This window comes from Sturnira hondurensis, unplaced genomic scaffold (assembly GCF_014824575.4).
Source record: "Sturnira hondurensis isolate 20B ecotype Veracruz unplaced genomic scaffold, ASM1482457v3 Scaffold0008761, whole genome shotgun sequence".
In the NCBI taxonomy this organism is placed as follows: domain Eukaryota; kingdom Metazoa; phylum Chordata; class Mammalia; order Chiroptera; family Phyllostomidae; genus Sturnira; species Sturnira hondurensis.
Genome location: NW_028081392.1, coordinates 4,927,259 through 4,950,578, shown reverse-complemented (window position 1 = coordinate 4,950,578; position 23,320 = coordinate 4,927,259). Strand labels below are relative to the sequence as shown.

At 41.9% G+C, this 23,320-nt stretch overlaps 1 protein-coding gene across 2 annotated transcripts in view; it reads right to left on the bottom strand.

Annotated features, from left to right (window-relative positions):
- The window catches only part of LRMDA (leucine rich melanocyte differentiation associated), a 1,160,480-nt gene that overhangs the window by 1,098,553 nt on the left and 38,607 nt on the right, over positions 1-23,320 (bottom strand). The gene's annotated exons all lie outside the window — the stretch shown is intronic.

Sequence of the window (23,320 nt, the reverse complement as noted above, 5' to 3'; positions counted from 1 at the left end):
AATGACTGCCGAGCTAGCTATGTATGCTTTTCCAAGAGCCTGCCCCAGTCAGCAGAGTTTAAACCACGCACAATCACTCAGCACTTACATTCAGAGCACTCACATGGAACAACACTGGCTTACTGCAAGTTGTGGTGAGGGTTGCCCAAATCTACCTGGTAAAGTTTCAGTAGTCACTGCGCTGCCTGCCATTCTGCCCTGGTCAGCTCTTAGGGAATGGGAGTGTGAGATGGGAAGAAAAAAACCACAACCAAGGTTATATTAAATCAGTGCACACATCTCTCACACACCCTAACATGAAGCCATGGATTAAACACATGTGTAGCATTTGCTTGGGTGTGTGAAATACTAGCTTTTGAATGATAGAGAACTCACCCCTGTTTCAGACATACCTTTTCCTGAAACTATTACACTTGGAGAGCTTCAAGCTCCTGTTCCAGACCCATTCATCTAAAAACAGAAAGCACCTCTCAGGCTCCTTTCTGACACAAGCCCATCATTCACCATTTGCTGGTACGCACAGTTTTTGCTGACAAAGCTCCATTACTAGAAAAAGCTCAGTAAGTAAAGCTGATTTGAAATAACTATATATTATATGGAGGCTGGATGAGGAAAAGTGATTTGAAGTCTAGAAAATCATCATCTAAAAAGGCTCTAGAAAGAACTGCTTAATTATTTAAATACCTTCACTTCCTACAGACCACATATCATTTGATTTATCACCGGTATTAAATATTTGGTCATTTACCGGGGTCATCTGACAAAACAACTCCATATAGGAAGTACATATCAGACACAGTAATTCTTCAGTTGAAATGCATGCATCTCCCTGATTAATGTCCAAATATTCTGCTAATGCTATCAAACTGAGGTGAGTGCCAATTTCGGCTCCCCAGTAAAGCTGCAAAGCTGAGAGCACACCAGTAGAGCAGCCTGAAGAGCAAATTATCATGTCCTATTCTCTGTTGCAAGGCAGACTGATCACATGGCTGGGATGGCCCCAACGAACATGCTTAATGTGCAAGTCTATTGCACAGAGATGGCTGGTCCCATGTGACTCACTCCCTGATCCAACCTCTACAGCAAGTCACGGAGAGCAAGACCTCGGAAGCAGAGTGTGTGCCTTCTCCCTTACTTGCTTGCCTCAGCCCAAGCCCAGATCAGGTAGTGGTGCCCCAGGCCAGAATGTCTCATCATAGACTCTCCACCTCCTAACTCCTACCTGCTCTTCAAGATCCATCTCCTGCATAAAGCACTTGTTACACAAGTTCAAAATGCTCTCTCCAGTCTTTCAACTCCCACTACAACTAGTATTTTTTAGAGTGAAGTCAAATTATCTCCTTAATAAATTTAAGGTAGAATTGACATCTATTCTCTGGAGTTCTTAGTATAATAATGAATAAGAGTGACTCAATTTCAGGCCATGATTAAGTCAAACAAGTCAAACATAAGAAACATAAGGATTCTGATATCAAGTTGTAAGAAAATCTAATTGACAGGTTTCTAATTCTATGGCATAAAAACAGAGATACAATTTTTAAGTGCCTACTATCAGAACTTGACCATATATAGTAGGTCATAAAAAGGGTCTGGAAGTCCAAGAAATAGACATAGTATAGACAACAATCTCTGATCACACTTCAGAGAAATTTTAAAACTTTCTCTTCAATAACTTTTTTTTACAGTTTTTTAGTTTTTTTAAATACATTTTATTGATTAAACCATTACAGTTGTCCCATTCCCCCCCACCCTGCACACCCCCTCCCCCACCATTCCCCCCTTTAGTTTATGTCCATGTGTCACAAGTTCTTTAGATTCTATATTTCCCATACTATTCTTGCCGTCCCCCTATTTTCTACCTACCATCTATGCCACTTATTCTCTGTACCTTCTCCCCCCTTCTCCTCCTCCCACTCCCCTGTTGCTAACCCTCCAGGTGATCTCCATTTCTGTGGTTCTGCTCCTGATCTAGCTGTCCTCTTAGTTTGCTTCTGTTTTAGGTATGGCTGTTAATAACGAAGTTTGCTGTCCTTTCACTGTTCATATTTTTTATCTTCTTTTTTAGATAAGTCCCTTTAACATTTCATATAATAAGGGCTTGGTGATGATGAACTCCTTGAATTTGACCTCATCTGAGAAGCACTTTTTCTGCCCTTTCATTCTAAATGAAAGCTTTGCTGGATAGAGCAATCTTGGCTGTAGGTCTTTGGATTTCATGACTTGGAATACTTCTTTCCAGCCCCTTCTTGCCTGTAAGGTCTCTTTTGAGAAATCTGCTGACAGTCTGATGGGAACTCCTTTGTAGGTGACTGTCCCCTTATCTCTTGCTGCTTCTAGGATTCTCTCCTTCATTTCAGTCTTGGCCAATGTAATTATGATGTGCCTTAGTGTATTCCTTCTTGGGTCCAGCTTCTTTGGGACTCTCTGAGCTTCCTGGATTTCTTGGAAGTCTATTTCCTTTGCCAGATTGGGGAAGTTCTCCTTTATTACTTGTTCAAATAAGTTTTCCACTTGTTGATCTTCCTCTTCCCCTTCTGGTACTCTCTAATTCAGATGTTGGAACACTGAAAGATGTTCTGGATGTTCCTAAGCCTCTTTTCATTTTTTTTGAATTCTTGTTACTTCATACTTTTGTTTGGTCATTTTTTTCTTCCTTGTGGTCCACTCCACTGATTTGAGTCCCAGTTTCCTTTCTATCACTATTGTTTCCTGTGTGTTTCCCTTCATTTCATTTAGTTTAGCCTTCATTTGTTCCTCTAATTTGTGACTAAAATCAACCAGTTCTGTGAGCATGCTGATCACCAGTATTTTGAACTGTGCATCTGATAGGTTAGCTATCTCTTGGTCACACAGAAGTATTGGCTCTGGGACTTTGAGCTGTTCTTCTTGAGCTATAATTTTTTGGTCAGGTTGCACCTGTTATGTATGGGGGTGGAGCCTTAGGTGTTTTCGCCAGGGTGGGGCAACACAATCCCTGGGTTGTGACACTGTATGTGAGGGTGGAGTCAGTGAGGGGCAAAGGCATTTGTTCTGCGCTCTCTTGGATTTCGGTCCCCTCTGCTGCTTTCTGCAAGCAAATTGGGCCCTTCTAGTGCTGGTTCCTGGGTATGTGGGCCTGTGTACCCTCCAGGACCCTGTGGGTCTCTCCAACGAACGCTCTGTGAGCCTGAGAGCCTCTCCTGGCAGCACCTTGACCCTGGAAAGTTTTTCCAGTTAGTGCTTTTAGGCTTTATTTCCTGGCACTGGGGCCCTGGATTGTGCAGTCTGTCTCACTGTCTGTTTTTTTCACCTGGTTTATCTGTATGTGAATGTGTGACTGTGGTCAGCCAACCACCTTGTGCCCTCACTGGGTCCGCCAGTTGCCACCCCATACCTGGGATCCACCAACCGCCACCTGCATGCCTGGGTTGGTCCGGCCACTTTTCCCTGCCAGGACCCTGCTCCGCCAGCTGCTGACTCCACCCCTCTTCCTGGTCTGGTTGAATGGTTTGTTGTTCTCCGACATCTGTACAGTTCAATTTTCTGTCTGTTTTTGTTGCGTTTTTGTTACTAAAACTTTGTTGTCTTTAAACTTGGTTGTGCAAGGAGGCACAGTGTTTCCACCTGCACCTCCATCTTGGCCACAAGTCTTCAACAACTTATGACAAGAGAAAATCATCTCCACAGATGATGAAAAAGCACTAACATTAAAACCCAACATCAGTTCCTGATTTTTTTAAAGCAATAAAATGTAGATATCTCTTCAAGATTCTGATTTAAATCTCTTTGGATATATACCCACCAGTGGGATTGCTGAATCATATGGTAGTTATACTTTTAATTTTTAATTTTTTCCATAGTGGTTACACCAGTTTACATTCCCACCAACAATATAATAAGGGTTCTTTTTTCCTCCACATCTTGGCCTTCACTTATCTTTTTTTATAATAGCCATCTAACAGGTGTACAGCACAGCAAAGTGCCTATAGTTAACAATATTGTATCATATACTCACAATTTTGCTAAGAGGGTAAATCTTGTGTTGTTATCACACATACATAGTAATAATAACAATAAATATGAGAGGAAACTTTTGGAGGTGCTGGATATGTTTATGGCATAGACTGTGGTCATCATTTCATCGATGTATACTTGCCTCCAAACTCAACAAGTTGTATGCACTAAATATGTACAGCTTTTTGCATGTCAGTCATACCTCAATAAAGTAGTTTTTAAAAAGCAATAGAATAATACTGCTTTTAAAAATATATTTTAAAAAACAGTGCTCAGTACTAGCCAATGCAACTAAAGAATAGAATTAAGAAGCATAAAGATTAGAAAGCAGCAAAATCATTTTTCATATGATTTTCCACAATCATATGCCAAAACCCAACAGAATTCATGAAATAACTCTTATAAAAAATACATTAATGAGGTAGACCACTGTAAAATTAGCATTTAAAAACCAATAGTCTTACTCCTGTTTCATTTACAATCATTTCATTTCATTCAGTTAATTACAATTTATAAGCCCTTTTATTTTTGCAAAGAATTTCTCACAATCCTATGAAGGAGATAGTAATCAATCCCATTTTACAGGTATAGAAAATAAAGCTCAAGAAAGTCAAGTCATTTTTCTTGGCCACAAAGCTAATACATAGCAGTGCCTGTTTTCTGACTCCAAGTCCTGTGTTCATTTCCTATGACAAGATGACAAGATGCCTTTTTCCCCCATAAGACAAAGATATTAAATCTGTGGGTGGCTTTCTCAACTCTGCCAAAATTAACTCTTAAGTCAACAACAGATCTTAAAGCCCTGTTCTCTGTTTCTAGTGTAAAAATTACCTATGAAAATGGACTTGTTTGTTAATGGGGTAGAATGATGTATGTAATAAATGGCAATCTAGATAAAGAAATAATTTGTAACTAGGCAGAATATGTGACTAGCATTCATTTTTAATATATTTTATTGATTATGCTATTACATTTGTCCCATTTTTCCCCTTTATTCCCCTCCACCCTGCATACCCACTCCCACCCACATTCCCTACCTTTAGTTCATGTCCATGGGTCATACATATAAGTTCTCTGGCTTCTACATTTCTTATACTATTCTTAACCTCCCCCTGTCTATTTTGTACCTACTAATTATGCTTCTTACTTACTGTACCTTTTCCCCCTCTCATTCCCCTGTTGATAACCCTCCATGTAATCTCTATTTCTGTGGTTCTGTTCCTATTCTAGTTGTTTGCTTAGTTTGCTTTTGTTTTATTTTAGGTGTGGTTGTTAATAACTGTGAATTTGTTGTCATTTTACTGTTCATATTTTTTATCTTTTCTTAGATAAATTCCTTTAACATTTCATATAATAAGGGCTTGGTGATGATGAACTCCTTTAACTTGACCTTATTTAAGAAGCACTTTATCTGCCCTTCCATTCTAAATGAAAGCTCTGCTGGATCGAGCCATCTTGGATGTAGGTCCTTGCCTTTCATGACTTGGAATACTTCTTTTCAGCCTCTTCTTGCCTGTAAGGTCTCTTTTGAGAAATCAGCTGACAGTCTGATGGGAACTCCTCTGTAGGTAACTATCTCCCTTTCTCTTGCTACTTCTAGGATCCTCTCCATTTTAATCTTGGGTAATGTAATTATGATATACCTTGGTGTATTCCTCCTTGGGTCCAACTTCTTTGGGACTCTCTGAGCTTCCTGGACTTCCTGGAAGTCTATTTCCTTTGCCAAATTGGGGAAGTCCTCCTTCATTATTTGTACAAGTAAGTTGTCAATTTGTTGTTCTTCCTCTTCTCCTTCTGGTACCCTATGATTCAGATGTTGGAACATTTAAAGATGTCCTGGGGGTACCTAAGCCTCTCATTTTTTTTGAATTCTTATTCCTTCATTCTTTTCTGGTTGGATGTTTCTTTCTTCCTTCTGGTCCACACCATTGATTTGAGTCCTAACTAGGACTCTTCCCAACACTATTGGTTCCTTGCACATTTTTATTTCACGTAGCATAACCTTCATTTTTTCATCTAATTTGCAACCAAATTCAATTCTGTGAGCATTCTGATTACCAGTGTTTTGAACTGTGCATCTGATAGGTTGGCTATCTCTCAATCACTTAGTTGTATTTTTTCTGGAGCTTTGATCTGTTCTTTTGTTTGGGCCACTTTGTTTTGTCTTGGTACATCCATTATGCAGTAAGTGGTGGAGCCTTAGGTGTTCCCAGGGTGGGATAATCCATGCTGCATTGTGATGCTGTATGTGGGAAAGGTGTCTGAGAGGAAACAATGGCACTTGCTCTGCTCTCTGCCAGATTTCAGTCACCTCCCCCACTACCCACAAGCAAATTGTGCCTTTCTGGCACTGATTCCCATGTGAGTGGGCTTGTGTATGTTCTAACACCCTATGGGTCTCTCCAACGAACTCTCCTATGAGGCTGGGAGTTTTTCCCACTGCCGCCTCAACCCTCTCAGGTGTTTTCAATCAGAAGTTTGAGGCTTTATTTCCCTGCACTGGGTACCCTAGGTTGCGTAGTCCATCCCACTCCCCAATTGTTCCTCCCAGTTTATCTGCACTCAAATGTGGGACTGCCCAGCCCACAAGCCGCCACCTTGCTGGGTCCACCAGCTGCTGCCTTGCTAGCCAGCTGCCACCTTGCCCACCCCACTCCACAATCTGCTGCCTCACTGGGTCTGCCAGACACCACCTTGCCTGCCCTGGTCCTTCAGCCATCGCTTTGTCTTGAGTCTTCTCCCCTCAGCTGCCTGTCTCCGCCCCTCCTACCAGCCCGGATGAATGTGTCTTCTTTAACTCCTTCGTTGTCAGACTTCCATACAATTCAATTTTCTGTCAGTTCCAGTTGTTTTTTGTTTTTAAATTGTTGTTGTCCTTCTTTTGGTTGTGCAAGGAGGCACAGTGTGTCTCCACCTATCTTGGCCAGAACTCTGATTAACATTCATTTTGCTTCAAGATTGGAGATGGAGTATTTTTCCCCATAATCCACATTATAACCTCTTAATACAAACTAACATTCTATCAAAAATTTTTTAAATTATAGAAAACAAATTTCTTTTTTACAGGTTTTCAGAAACAATAATACTTTGGGGTTTTTTTACTGTTCAGTTACAGTTGTCCCCATTTTACCCCATTGCTCTCCCTGCCCTGCCCACCCCCCAATATTCAATTCCCTCCTCCATTGACCTTGTCCATGGGTCCTTTATACATGTTCCCTGACTTGATCCTTCCCCTTCTTTCCCTTATTATCCCCCACCCCACTTCCCTCTGGTCACTGTCAATTTGTTCTTTATTTCCATATCTCTGGTTCTATTTTGCTCGCTTGTTTGTTTTGTTGATTGAGTTCCTATTAATGGTGAGATCATATGGCATTTGTCTTTCACTGTCTGGCTTATTTCACTTAGCATAATGCTCTCCAGTTGCATCCATGCTGTCATGAAGGGTAGGAATTCCTTCTTTCTGTGCTGTCTAGTATTCCATTGTGTAAATGTACCACAGTTTTTTGACCCACTCTTTTACTGATGGGCACTTAGGCTGTTTCCAGCACTTGGCTATTGTAAATAATGCTGCTATGAACATTGGGGTGCATAGGTTCTTTTGAATTGGTGGGATTCTTAGGGTATAATCCCATCATTGGAATTGCTGGGTCAAAAGGTCATTCCATTTTTAGTTTGAGAAAATTCCATACTATCCTCCGCAGTGGTTGCACCAGTCTGCATTCCCACCAACAATGTATTAGGGTTCCCTTTTCTCCACAATCTCTCCAGCACTTGTTATTTGTTTATGATGACCATAAAACAATGACCATAGGGCCATTCTGACCTATGTGGAGTGGTATCTCATTGTGGTTTTAATTTCCATCTCTCTGACGGCTAGTGATGTTGAGCATCCTTTCTCTGGGCCCGCTGTATGTCCTCCTTGGAGAGGTATATGTTCAGGTCCTTCACCCATTTTTAATTGGATTGCTTGCCCTCCTGGTATCAGTTCTTTATATATTTTGAAGATCAAACCCTCATCAAGGTATCACTGGCAAATATATTTTTCCATACAGTAGGTTCCCTTTTCATTTTGCTGATGTTTTCTTTAGCCATGCAAAACTTTTTAATGTAGTCTCGTTTATTTTTTCTTTTTTATCCCTGAAACTTATATTTCTAAAAGCTGTCATTTTATTTCAAGATAGAAAAATATTATAATTGAATGCAAAATGTATCTGATACCTTTGGCAGTGGACCAATTTGTCTACAACCAGTAAACTCCTAAGATTATCATAGAAGATAAAGACATAAACCACATAGTTGAGTTGATACAGACTTTACTCAATCATTTAATATGTGTTGCACAACTACCACATGTCAGGCATGGTGTAGGGAGCTTGGAAATAGGTGCACACTAACAGACCTGAAATTCGCCTTCATAAAACTTAGTGTTTAGTTGGTAAGACAGACAAATAATAGCCTAAGTATCTCTAAAATTGCAACTATGGTTGCTATTGTATTGACCATCTAATGCTCAAGTAATTCTGCCTAACAAACTACCCCAAACTACCTCATTTATTCTCACCTATCTGCAAATCAGCTACAACTTTTATGGGTTAGGCTGGAATCCAGGTTGCAGACTGCAGGGAGGACTCAGAACTACACCACATGAGTTCAGTGTGAGGCCTGGTCTCTTAAAGGGCAATGGCAGAAGCTCAGGAGAGGAAGACAGAATGCACCAGGCCTCTTAACGTCTAGGCTCAGATCTGGCACACTTTCACTTCCACATATTTTTCACTTGCCTGAGAAAGTCATTTGGCCTTGCCCAGTATCAGGGAGTTAGGGAACTGCTTTGGGAGATGAATTACAAAGCCACATGGCAAACGGCATGGATAAGGGGAGGGCAGGGAAGGACTAGGAACATTATACAATCTGCCACAGCCACAAAAGAAAGACAAATGATGCTATGAAAACACTCAACAGAGAAATTTGACCATGTGAGAGAGGTCAGGGAAGACATCTCTAAGCAAGTGCAGCTGGGACTAAAATCTGAAAGACAAGTAGAAATGAAGTAGATGAAAGGGAAGGTAAGAAACTTCCAAATAAAGAGCACAGCATGTACAAAGTCCCCATGGCCAAGGGAAGACATGACCAGCTCAAGACATTTAAGGAAAGCAACTGAGGCTTGAGAGAGAGAACATGTTACAAGATGAGGAGAAAGGAGGAGGCGGGAGTCCTGTGCTTTATATAAAGGAATTTTAATAACAGAAAACTATCTAAAAATGCTAACCAAGGAAGGAACATAGTTACATTTGCCTCTTTACTAGATCACTTTCTCTGCAGAACAGAGACTATGACAGTGGACTAATCAGGGGGCTACAACAAAAGTCTAGGTAAAAGATGACCATGCCTTGGACTAGAATGGCAGTTGATGGAGCTAGAGAAAAGAGGTGTTCAAAATACATCATATGGACATGAACTAAAGGGGGGAATGTGGGGGCGGTGTGCAGGGTGGAGAGGAGTGAAGGGGGGAATATGGGACAACTGTAATAGCATAATCAATAAAATATATTTTAAAAAATACATCACATGGGCCTACCTTTCTATCCAATCATTCCTGCCAGAGTCACTACCCATCTCGCTATCACTAAATCCTCTGGCTCTTATAAGACTCCATCCTATTTTCCCTCTCTGCAGCATTTGACCCCCACAAACTATTCCCTCCTCTTTGAATTGTTCTCTTAGTTTCTGGCAAACCACCCTAGTTTCTGGCAAACCACCTATCTCCTGGTTTTCCTTCCTCATTGGCTGCTCATCCTCAGTTCATTCCTAAGTCCTCAGTTCTGTCTTATACCCTCTTACAACCCTAAACTTTCCTCCCACAACTCCAAGCAAATTCACCCACTCCCAAACTCTCAACCCTTCATTATATTAATGTTCCACACTTCTCTTTCAACCCTAGATGTGTCTATCCAGCCACCTCCGGAACATTTCCAGCTGGGCGTCCCCATAGGCACCTCAGACTCAATATGTCCTAAGTTCATTTCCCCCTCATCTCACCCACCCTGAAAACCCAGTTCCTCCCCAGCATTCCTCTCAGAGATTTCTGCCACTATCTAGTTGTTCCAACAAAATCGCAAGACTCAGCCATAATTCCTCCCATGCTTTGCCCTTTCACATCCACTCAACACAAATACTGTCAAGACGGCCTTCTAAATATTGCTCAGACTCAGCTACTCTTTCACAACACCACTGCTCCAAGGAAGGCCTCCATCCCTCACCTGGAGGACTCCACAGCCTCCTAACTCTTCCAAACTGCATCACCAATAATACACCAAGTGATAGGGGTAAATAACCAACATTTGTAAAAGACTTACACAACTCAACACCAACAAAAAAAAAAAACCAATCCAATTAAAAATGGGCAAAGGACCTGAACAGACACTTCTCCAAAAAGGACATACAGTCAATAGACATATGAAAAGATACTCAACTCACTAATCATCCCAGAAACGCTAATTAAAACCACAATGAGATATAACTTCACACCTGTCAGAATGGCTACCACCAATAAATCAACAAACAAGTGTTGGTGAGGATGTGGAGAAAAGGAAACCCTTGTACACTGTTGGTGGGAATGTAGATTGGTGCAGCCACTGTGAAAAACAGTATGGAGTTATCTCAAAAACTAAAAACGGAACTACCCTAGGACTCAAAGATTCCAGTTCTGGCAATATAGCCAAAGAGACCAGAAATACTGATTTTAAACAATATGTGCACCCCAATGTTCACTGCAGCGTTACTTACAATAGCCAAGATTTGGAAGTGCCCATGAATAGATGAGTGGATAAAATAGCTGCAGGGCATTTACACAGTGGAATACTATTTGGCCATTAAAAAAGAGGAAATCTTACCTTTTGCTATAGTATCAATTGACCTGGTGAGTATCATGCTAACTGAAATAAGCCAGTCAGAGAAAGACACATACTGAATGACCTCACTTATACACAGAATATAAACTAACAAACAAAATAGAAATGGACTTATAGATAAAGAAAACAAACTGACAGCTGTCAGAAGAGAGGGGTTTTGTAGGGGTTGGATGAAAAAGATGAGGGGATTAAGCGAAAAATAATAACAACCTCACAGACACAGACAACAGTGTGGTGATTACCAGAGAAAATGTGGGGGGATGTAGAAGAAGGTGAAGAAGAGATAAGTGGTGATGGAAGGAGACTTGACTTAGGGTGGTGAACACCAGATACAATATACAGATGATGTATTATAGAACTGTATACCCGAAACCTATATAATTTTATTAAACAATGTCACCCCCAATAAATTCAATAAAAAAATTTTAAATACTGATATTAAAACATAAAATAAAATAATAAACTGCATTACCAGTCCACTCTTCATGACAACAAAAGTGATCTTTATCTAAAATACAAATATGACCTTACCACTCTCATATCTAAAACCATTCAGTAGCAACAGCTTATCCTCAGAATAAATTTCAACTTCTTTGTGATCCGGCCCCTGCCTTTCTTCTTTGTGTGCCTTGAATGTACTCATTCTCCCTGGGATCCAGACATTGTCCATTCTGTTCCCTCCGCTTGAAATACTCTTCACCTCCCAACAGCACCTTACTGAATGGGCCACCTCTCCTCACTAAATTATAAGTGTTGTGAGGTGAAGTTTCCTGCCTGCTTTGCTCACTGCTGTTTGCCAGCCAGCAGCATGGTAACTAATCCCTTAATACACAATGGCTCTGTAAAGTGACGGAATGAATGAGTAGATTCTTTAAGTTCACTTAAACACCTCCTTCAGGATGCCCTTCTTGATACACTTTCCCATCTCCCAAGGCTTTCCCCATGGTAACACCCCCCACTATGCACTTGGCCATACCTTCCAACCCCTGCCCCAACTAAAATGGAAGCTCTATAAAGGTAGAAACTCTTTCTGTTTCAGGAAAGAGCCCTGGAAGCTGCAGTGAACCAATGACATTGCCTTGAAGGAAGTCCCTGAAGGAATGGAATCAAAAAGGGATGGAAGTGAGACAAGGAAAGAAGCTGAGGGTGAAGGGCCAGCTAAAAGGAGCCATGAGCATGCTTTGAGGGTACAGAGAGCACGTAGATGGAAGGAGGCAGGGTGTGAGGTCAATAGTCAAGCAGGAGTGCCGAGATAGGAAGGAAGACGGAGGTCGATCCTTGAGGCCAGACATCTCTGTATCTAACTCACCATCGCTGGTTACATGAATCCTCCTTTTATGCAGAAATTTATGCAGGTGGCACAATAGCTCCATAACTTGCAAAAATGCACAAATTTCCACTAAAATTCATTACACATTATTAAAGAAATGGTCTTTTGGACACTTTTACTCATTGTCATTTTGTCTCAAGGGGGGCAGACTACATTTAAATAATACCTGAGGTATACCTTAATGCCTTTTATAATGGATAGGATTTTTTCAAATTCTTCCATTCCTTCCAAAGTTATTAAAGAACAGCCTTTTAAATGCAAAATTGTAAGTACTTACATTGAAACAGAGACCTTCCTTAATTCAATCAATTAAATATAGTAATGTGATAAGCGACAAAGCAAAGCAACTCTAGAGGCAAGCCCAAGCAAAATCAAATATTAAAACTAAAGAAGTTAAAGGGTTGGAGATTCTTTGTTGACAGGCAAAAATGTGGCCTCGTTGGGTCTTCAATCTCTTGGTTATTAACAGCAGACAATGCCACATCAGTCACCACGCCTGGACCAAGGACCTTTTGCCTGAGGTTAGGTTTCCAAAGCATCCACTCAGCACATTCAGTCTCTTAAATATGATGTTCCCTTTGCTATTTTTCTCCACTTGACTTGGAGCAGGTTGTAATCTTGGGAGAAAGCTGCCTTCTCCCAAGGTGAATGCAGACAGCACTAAGTGGGTGACAGCACAGAGACTTAAAGACCTATTCTCTCCATCCTTTGGCCCTTCAAAGCACCGGTCTAAAAATCAAAGGGTGGCAATCCATTTCTTAAGTGGGGCACGGCTCAGAAACCAGAGAATGGAAAAGGGAGAAACACAAGCAGGGAGAGAAAGGAGGCCTTGAGGTAGGCTGTGCCTCAGGGACTGTGGCGGTGGTGGCAGTGACCCAGGTTGCCTCTGTGTGAGAGGACACAGCATCTCCTCTGCAGCAGCTGAAAGGAGCCATCATGGATAAGTAAGTAGAAAAGGAATAGTAATTATCACGGATATGGCAAGGCGTCCTGCACGACAGGGAGTTCTATCAAAGCCCATAATTCTTTCAAATGAGAACAGGCCCTGGGTGACAGGAGTCCTCCCTCATAAATTATACAGGTGGCCATGCACAGTATACTCTGGGCACTGCTTAGTCAGAAGGGACTGCTCATGGTAGGAACAGCAAGACCCCAGGAGGTGTACAAGCCCCACAGCCCCAGGAGGTGGATGCAGAAATGCAATCTTCATGCCAACAACAACATGTGGGGACTTCGTTGAAGTGGGAGGCTCCTGGAAACATAGGAGATAGCTAGGCAATTATGCACAGAGAATTGGAGAAAACTTTATGGAAATGGGACATTCAGATTGTGAGCCTCTAGCATGTAGATTTTGATAGGGGGTAAGGGCTATCCTAGGGAGGGGTATTATGGGCTGAACCATGTCCCCCAAAATTTGTATGTTGAAATCCTAGCCCCCAGTACCTCAGAATGGGACTGAATTTGAGATAGAGTCTATTAAAAAGGTAATTAAGTTAAAATAAGGTCATTAGGCTGGGCCCTGATCCCCTATGATTGGTGACCTATGAAGGGTAGGTCAGGACACAGACATGCGTAGGAGGAAGACCATGCGGAGACATAAAGAAGGTCAGCTACAAGGCAAGCAGAGAGGCCTCAGGGAAAACCAACCCTGCCAGTACCTTGATCTTAGATTTTTTGCCTCCAGAATAGCGAGAAAAATTTCTGTTGTTTAAGCCACTTAGTCAGTGCTATTTTGTTATAGCAGCCCTACCGGACAGATACAAGAGAACAACACAAACAAAGGCCAAGAGCTAGGAAAACACCAGACACACTGAGTAAGCTCATTTGGCCAGAACCACAGAAAAAGAGACACTACGCTAGAAAAGCTGCTTATAAGCTAAGAAGCTGGCCTGCATTTCAAGCAGGGGAGCAATTTGGATCAGACGATGCCTCTAGAAAATTCTTGCTCCGTTGGCAAGTTTTGAAGAAGAGATATGGGCAGAAAAAGCAAATAAGAGACTTTAGTAATTGTTAAGGGTTTGAGAGCATGAACTTACACTTGAATCTGGAATACTAGGAGGATGGCTACACCAGTAACTGAGATAATGGAGACAAGACAAATGTGGGGAAGGAGTATATGAACTCTGCTTTGGCCAGGCTGAGTCTGCACATATTCAGGGTAGGAAGGCAGGACAGAATCCATTCCCTGCCGCATTATAGACTGCAAAATAGGGTAAAAGGCAAGTTGACTCAGTCAATCTGGCAGTACCTGGTCAGCACAGATGAGGTAACTCCCTGTTAGTCCCCTCCACCTTCTAAGGGAAGGCAGCCTTGCCACAGTCTGCTCTTTGCTAGTATAACTTCCTTGTCCCTCCCATTCCGCCTAAAGAATCTTTCACTGTGTACAGCTTTTCAGAACTCCTTTCTATCTTGCTAGATTGCATGTCAGCCAACTCATAAATCATTGAATAAAGCCAATAAGACTTTTAAAACTAACTCAGTTGAATTTTCTTTTTTAACAGTAAGAATAAGACTTGAGTTACACCACTTTCAATTCAGGTCCCAGGTAACCCCAGAACAGCTGGGCATCCTATTTCAATTCCAATGGGTCAGAATCTCTGGTGAAGCTATCAGAGCATTCTAATGTTTGCAAATGATGAAAGTTCAAGCAAGAGTCAACCATGTGTGAAGGGGTGGTGGGGGTGTGAAGGGAGGCTCTTAGGAATGTTGTGGTTTTGGACCACTTAAAAGCATAATCAAAAATCGCTTTCAACACCCACACCTTCATTCGGAAGGAGAAAACCATTAAAAAGCTCTGTCTATTGGAAAAGAAAGTTGAATAAATCATTTTATTTCATGCTCCATCATTTACTCAGCACCGGCTTCAGTGTCACCTCCTGATTGGGTTTAATTTTAAGCCAGCAAGAACACCACACACCGTATTGTCAGAGAAAGTTCCATTTCTCTCCAAGCCTGATGGGCGACTATTGTAATGTAAAACCCTGGGATTTAAATAACACAAGCGGATTCTATTATAAGAAGAAAGGTTTATATTTTGGAGTCTTTTTACTACAGAGCCCAGATACCAAACCATGAATTACCTGAAACAATGGACTTCAATGATCAGCTCCTTGCCAGTTTCTCTAGGAAAAAAACTACTTTACATGCCTAATGACCAGGACTTAGTGATCCAGTTATCTCTTGGAAACAGTACCAGGTTCTTAAAACTAACACTGGTTAAAAAACTGGAGGGAGGAGGAGACCTGGATCACCCTGGAGTAGCCTGATTTCTTTACTACACCATCTTGCCCAGGAGCCCCTGCCCCAAGGCCTTGGATCCCACAGCCGAGGGCTGACTACCCCAAATCCACTTTAATCCCTAGGGAGAAATACCCTCGAGGCTCACGGAAGGACTGCATCCCCAGGAAACACTTAGAACCAGAGGGAGAAAACCGAAAAGCTATATAGTCTCCTGGATCATCAGGCACCCAACCAGAAGCAGCCCACATCACCCTCCAGTGAGGTATCCTTATCACCCATTGGACCCATTGACATGGAAATCCTACTCTGATGTCTCCAAATGACACTTATAGTCTCTCAAGAGATATATCTTTGAACATGACTATGTGCCAGACTCTGTGCTAAGAAAAACTAGTGTACACCCTCAATTGGTGGGCAAACTGTACCTTGAAACAACTCTTGTACTACAGTGTGATACACACTGCCAAGTGTTAAGGCAGGACAGACAACCAGGAACAGTTTTCTCTAGGAAGTGACACTGGTGTGAATCTTGAGAACAGTTCCTCGAGATCTTGTTTACCAAATGAATCAAGTACTGCATCACACAAACCCACCCACACACACCTATCTTACAATCAACTTGAAGGGCTCGACCCACAGGAACTCGGGCAAAGCAAAAAGATATAACAGTGAGGGGGTTCAGGATATGTCCCACTCTGACTCCCTTCCTTAAAAGTTGACGGCAAACTGCTCTTGTGCCACAGTCCCCCCACAGAGGGTCTGCTGCAATAGCAAGCCTGTCCTGTGCCCTAGCAAAGCTGGGGCTTACTCCCTTTTCTTGAGGCCTCATCCTGCCCCTAGGTCTTCCTGAGTTGGTAAGAATCCTTGATTTCAATGGAATTCTGGGTAATGAGCCACCTAACCATCTGGGACAGAGATCAGAGAGGGGAAAGTCTGACAATCTGATGGGCACTCCTTTGTAGGCGACTGTCCCTTTATCTCTTGCTGCTTCTAGAATTCTCTCCTTCATTTTAATCTTAGCTAATATAATTATGATGTGCCTTGGTGTGTTCCTTCTTGGGTCCAACTTCTTTGGGACTCTCTGAGCTTCCTGGATTTCCTGGAAGTCTATTTCCTTTGCCAGACTGGGGAACTTCTCCTTTATTATTTGTTCAAATAAGTTTTCTACTCGTGGCTGCTCCTCTTCCCCTTCTGGTACCCCTATAATTCAGATATCGGAACGTTTAAAGATGTCCTGGAGGTTCCTAAGCCTCTCCTCATTTTTTGAATTCTTGTTTCTTCATTATTTTCTGTTTGGTCATTTCTTCCTTCCTTCTGGTCCACTCCCTTGATTTGAGTCCCAGTTTCCTTTCCATCACTATTGGCTTCCTGTGCATTTCCCTTCATTTCATTTAGTTTAGCCTTCATTTGTTCCTCTAATTAGTGACTAAAATCAACCAGTTCTGTGATCATCCTGATCATCCTGATCATGAGTACTTTGAACTGTGATTTTGATAGGTTGGCTATCTCTTGGTCCCTTAGAAGTATTGGCTCTGGGGCTTTGAGCTGTTCTTCTTCTTGAGCCACAAAGTTTTGGTCTGTTCACACCTGTTACGTATGAGGGGCAGAACCTTAGGTGTTCACCAGGGCGGGGCGACCCAGTCTCTGGGTTGTGACCCTGTATGTGGGGTGGGGTCAGAGAGGAGCAATGGTGTTTGTTCTGCTCTCTCAGATTTCTGTCCCCTCTGCGGCTTCCCATAAGCAAATTGGGCCCCTCTGGTGCTGGTTCCCGGGTGTGTGGGCCCATGTACTCTCCAGGACCCTGTGGGTCTCTCCAGCGGATTCTCTGTGAGTCTGGGAACCTCTCCCGGACCCTCCACCCCGAGAAAGTCTTTCCAGTTGGTGCTTTGAGGCTCTAATTCCTGTTGCTGGGGCCCGAGCCTGAACAGTCTGTCTCACTGTTTGCTTGGTTTATCTGCGCACAAAAGAGTAACTGCAATCAGCCAGCCGCCCTGCGCCCTCACTGGGTCCGCCTGTCACCACTGACACCTGGGATCCACCAACCGTCCACCACCAACCGCCTCTGCCTCGGCTCCTGGGTCAGTCGGACTGAATGGTCTTTCCAGCCCAGTCCCACTCTGCCACTGTCTCCGCCCCTCTTATGGGTCTGGCTGAGTGGTTCATTGTTGTCAGACTTCCGTACAGTTCAATTTTCACTGTTTTGGCTGCGTTTTTGTTACTAAAACTTAGCTGTCTTTAAATTTAGTTGTGGGAGGGGGCACAGTGTTTCCACCTATGCCTCCATCTAGGCCAGAAGTCAGGATTATGTTTCAAAAGTTGTTTGGAGTTGGTTCTGGGAAAAGGGTATTTTGAACAGCAGAGGGTAAGCCGCTTAAACATCATTCCTACAATGTACACTAGTAAAAGGATAAACAGAAAAATGTGTGATCCAGGACAGAGAAGGGATCCAATACCTTGGAAAAGCCAACTGAAAAGATCATGGAGTAGTTCAAACTCTGGCTCTTCGAGACTGGTTGGAGCCAGGTGGCTTCCTGTCTAATTTTATCAGGGTGGGTTTCGACTTCTGCAGAAGTGTTTATACAAATGCAACATGAGTTGGCCACTATATAAACACCTCATTGGTCAGCTAACAAACCATGGCAATCCTATTGTCTAAGGACCCACATGCCAAGAGTTAACTGGAATCTTAGAGCGTGAGCATCAGGCCAAAAGGCTGATTCTACAGGTTAAATTTTGTAATATCAGGTAATTGATATACTTATGAAAACAAAAGAAAAAGAAGGTTAATGATCAGAGCAAATTATAAACTAGTTTCCAAATTTATAACTCTGTTAGTCAAGAGAATTTTAGATATAGAGAAATGTCTGTGATGATGTCATCAGGTGCTCGGATAAACTCTGTGTGGCCTACACAGCATCCGTCACTGAGATTGTTTAAACATGAGCTGTTGGGGCAATGTTTCTGAAATTTATATCATGTCATCCAGCTGTAGCTCACAACTGCCAGGCTCAGGAAAAGGGCAGTTTCAGTTCTCAATGATTCCAGGTCAAAGGGTGGGAGAAAAACCAAAAACATGTTCAGAGAGTTATAGGCAGACACTGGAGGAAACTGAAAGAGTTCAGGACCCAGTCCACTTTCGACGTAGAAAGCAAAACTCAAAAGATAATGAAAGGCACTAGACTCTAATACTCACAGGTATACTATATCTTCAGTTGAAACAATTTTTCTAAAAATTACCCCCATTTTACCAAACACAGCCAAACTAAGACTAATTTATTTTCAGAATAACTCTAGTTTCAATAAACTTGGCCTTACTCTATTAAATTCACTTTAATCTTATTCAGCTTGACCACACGTAATTTCCTTTCTCAGGATTTCTTTTCCTCACATTTTCTACGACTTTCCTAGTCTCTCTTAGTTTGTCCCTTCTTACTCAGAAATAATCAACCTTATTTGGGGGCAAACCACTTCCTTCTATTTCTTCAGAATGTATTTCCTGGTGAAGGGATTAAGGGGAAAAAATCCTCATAGACAGACAACAATATGATGATTAACCGAAGGAAAGGGGGGTGGGCGGAGGTAAGAGAGGATAAAGGGAGGATAAATGGTGATGGAAGGAGACTTGACGTGGGGTGGTGAACACACAATATAGGGTACAGATGATGTGCTGTAGAATTGAACACTTGAAACCTATGTAGTTTTACTAACGAATGTCACCCCTATAAATTCAATAAAAAAACCTCTATTTTATAGGCAGATGGAAAAAAATGTATTTCCATACCTTATAACTTCCTTCACTGAAAATACACATCATTTCCTTTTATATTAATTAGAATTTTATAACCCTTAGAAGCCTTAATTTCTACTGACAACTAAAATGTTAGTAAAGTATTTTGTACTATAAGATGCACCCCCCCCCCTAGAAATTGGGAGGAATATGGTTGTTAATGCAGCTGTTGAGTTCTGTTTGTATTTACACTGGTATAATATTATGTTATTTGTGTTATTAAATATTTTACCACAATTTTTGCTTCAAAATTTTTTTTCCTATTTTCCTCTTCTAAAACCTGGGTGCATCTTATGGTCCAAAAAATACAGTAATCAGCATTCTTGAAACTGGCAAATTTATAAATCTATTTCATAACCTTTAGAAATAGTTTGTTTAAGATTTTATTTATTTCTTTTTAGAGCAAGGGAAAGGGAAGGAGAATGAGAGGGAAAGAAACATCAATGTGTGGTTGCCTCTTGCGTGCCCTTCACTGGGAACCTGGCCTGCAACCCAGACATGTGCCCTGACTGGGAACTGAACTGGCAGCCCTTTGGTTCTTAGGCCCATGTTCAATCCACTGAGCTACACCCTCCAGGACAAAACAGGTTCTCTTACTGGTAAATCACAAAACATTTTTATTAACAGATCTAAATTAATTTTTAGTTTCTCTGTAATAAGAAGTCAAAGTAGTTATAGGTATACTTACTTAAGAATTTTGGTATTTTATCTTATTTGTAAATGATTTAAATTGCCAATGAATTTAACTTGACTCATTATTTAACTTAACTTGGCAAAAACTCTAAGATTTTAAGTTACCAAAAGATTTTGGAAACTGCTGAAAAGTTTACCTACAAACTCTTATCTCATTTACATCTAATTAAATAATTTGTTTTTAACAATCATATTTAGATTACTCCTAAAGATTTTTGTGAGAATTTAAAGTATTTAGCTATTGCCCTGGCTGGTGTAGCTCAGTGGATTGAGCTCAGGCCTGCGAACCACACGATCGCAGGTCAATTCCCAGTCAGGGCACATGCCTGGGTTGCAGGCCAGTTCCCAGCAGGGGACTCAGGAGAGGCAACCATACACTGATATTTCTCTCCTTCTCTCCTTCCCTTCCCCTCTAAAGATAAATAAATAAATAAAAATAAAAATAATCACCTGGCTTTAAAAACTAAATAGATAAATAAAGTATTTAGCTATCGTCTTAAGTTATTTTTCTTGCTGAAAATTTTGTAACAAAATAGAATAAAAGCTATATATGCAGATTATTTTCAGCATTGATAACTAAAGGTATGACCATTTTAATTAAATCAACATTGACCTAGCTTTTATTTACTAAAAATTAACCTTAGATTATATGCACTTGAAAAGCATTTGGGTTAGTTTTGGTTATTTATTTAATTTCTATAAGCACTCATTTGTTTAAGTCAATTGAATAAAGCCCTTTTATCACTTAATTTTGAAATTACAAGTCAATTTTGGCAATACCATCCAGCAGTAAAAATATACCACATTTACCATATACATACATACACAGACATACATAAATATATGCATTAAAGACAGAGATCTCATAACTTTCATTTTAAAGTGCTAGCTCTTGTGTCCCAGACACAATGCAAAACTCAGAGAAAAAGCTGGATCCAAAATGTTTCTGGCAGATGGACTTAGTTACAATTTTGCTCATATGGCCAACGCTTTGCTTGCTGTACAAATTCCTTTAAAACCATTTTAAAATTAATTTATAATTAATCAAAAGATGCATTCTATTGTCTCCCAGAAGTGTGAGATCCTCCCTTTTAAGGGTGTCCTTTAAAATGAACTTAGACAAGCACAAACAAAGAGAAATAGGAAGCAAGTGTTCACAATAAAGTTGGAAAGTAAAGAAAGCAGCTTTCAGAAAGCCTGAATTTTAAAGTGGCGCATGGTCCTAGAGGAAGACGGTGCCAGGGCAGAGCCCAAGCAGAGGATGGCTGTTGCCACATGTGTACGAAGGAAGATGCCATTTGACTTTCTACTTCGCAGCCAGTTAATGAGCCCTGCATTTGATGCCATCAACAGACAGTGAACCAGTGAACCAACAGAAAGGAGAGGGGTTTCTTCCCTTCTCTTTTTCAGGGTGGCCACGAAGAGCCACAGCAGCGAGAGCACAATTCCGAACCAGGGAGGTGTGGGTTAAATTCTGACCATGTACCATATGAATTCCTCTCCGGCACCAACAAAGTTCAAGTGCATGAGCCCTGAACAGGCTACTGCTGCTGGCTGCTTTCACAATGTGCAGTGAAAGCCCAGGAGCAGCGTGTGGAGTCCCAGGCCCCTGAGAACAGCTCAGGGGCCAGAGGAGAGAGCACTGCCTCTCTCCTCCAGGGTCAGAAGGCTCTCACAAAGGAGTTCACTATGGGTCACCGAGAAATTCAATTGCTAAAAGTCAAATCATTTGAAACCAGTAACATCTACGAACAACATATCTCACTCACTAGCATTCATACACTTATCCCCCCCCACACACACATATATGCAACTTTCAAACTTAATTTATCAGCTCTACACCAAATTTGAAATGAGTATCAAATTAAAAACAAAATTCCATGGCTGGGTTCAAACAAACCAGATTTCAACCCAGACTACCAAGATAACTTCCCAAGGCCTGTTCCCTTACACAACCAATGGGAAATTTCCAAACCAACAAAAGGGAAGGTTCCTCTGGTGTCATCACACATAAGTTACTAACAAAGAGACATCCTCCAAGCCAAGCACCCAATTTCTCTCACTGCCAATGAAAGCGCTGCAGGTCAGCTACACTTGGTTGGTGGTGAGCACCGCAGGTCTGTCCCTGAAACGATCAGTCCAGGCAGCGAGTGGCTGGGACATACCCTGGAGAAACCGCTACTGGCCAGGGGTCGCTAAATCCACTCAAGGCTATATCCTACCTGAGTCGCCATTGGTAACAGAGCAAAGAGTTAGGCCACCCTGCGCTGCAGACAGCCAACTGCACGACACAGGGTACAGTGAAAGAAAGGGTGCTTTTTCATAGCGCTCCACCAAGGAGGAGGGGCTGCATGTGTGATGGTGGGACAACCCAAACTCCCTGATCCAGGGTCTGGGGGGGTTAAAGGTTAGGGGGAAGAGAAAGTTGGTGGACAAGTTTTAAGTGGAGAACCTTGGAGCTTGGCCATTTATGGTAAGGGACATCAGCACCGGCTCTTCCTGGACAACAGACCCTTAGCGTCTGAAATGGTTCTGCCATTCATATTCTAGTTATGGCGCAGTCCTTCAGTTCTCTCTTTCTCTCTCTCTCTCTCTCTCTCTCTCTCTCTCTCTCTGTGTGTGTGTGTGTGTGTGTGTGTGTGTGTGNCCATTGGTAACAGAGCAAAGAGTTAGGCCACCCTGCGCTGCAGACAGCCAACTGCACGACACAGGGTACAGTGAAAGAAAGGGTGCTTTTTCATAGCGCTCCACCAAGGAGGAGGGGCTGCATGTGTGATGGTGGGACAACCCAAACTCCCTGATCCAGGGTCTGGGGGGGTTAAAGGTCAGGGGGAAGAGAAAGTTGGTGGACAAGTTTTAAGTGGAGAACCTTGGAGCTTGGCCATTTATGGTAAGGGACATCAGCACCGGCTCTTCCTGGACAACAGACCCTTAGCGTCTGAAATGGTTCTGCCATTCATATTCTAGTTATGGCGCAGTCCTTCGGTTCTCTCTCTCTCTCTCTCTCTCTCTCTCTCTGTGTGTGTGTGTGTGTGTGTTGGGAGGGAGGTGTCAACACTTCGGTTCCAGGTGAAGCAGCAGGTCAAAGTTCCCTGCACACGCTTGGGCACTTGCACTCTGGGGCTGCTGTCCCTGAAAAGCAACTCAGTGTCTTGCTAAACAGGGTAGGACCAATTTGTTACTGAGCTGGTTCTACAGTCACAAATTTAAGGAGCATTTAATGAACACCATTGTGTGTCTTGCACTACATACCAGTTAGTAAGGGGAAGGGATAAAACGTTAAAGAAATGACCCCTGCCATTTACATGGCACTCGTTTTTTTTTTCTTTCACTGCCTGGGATAACTTTAATCCCTTCTCATTGTGAAGC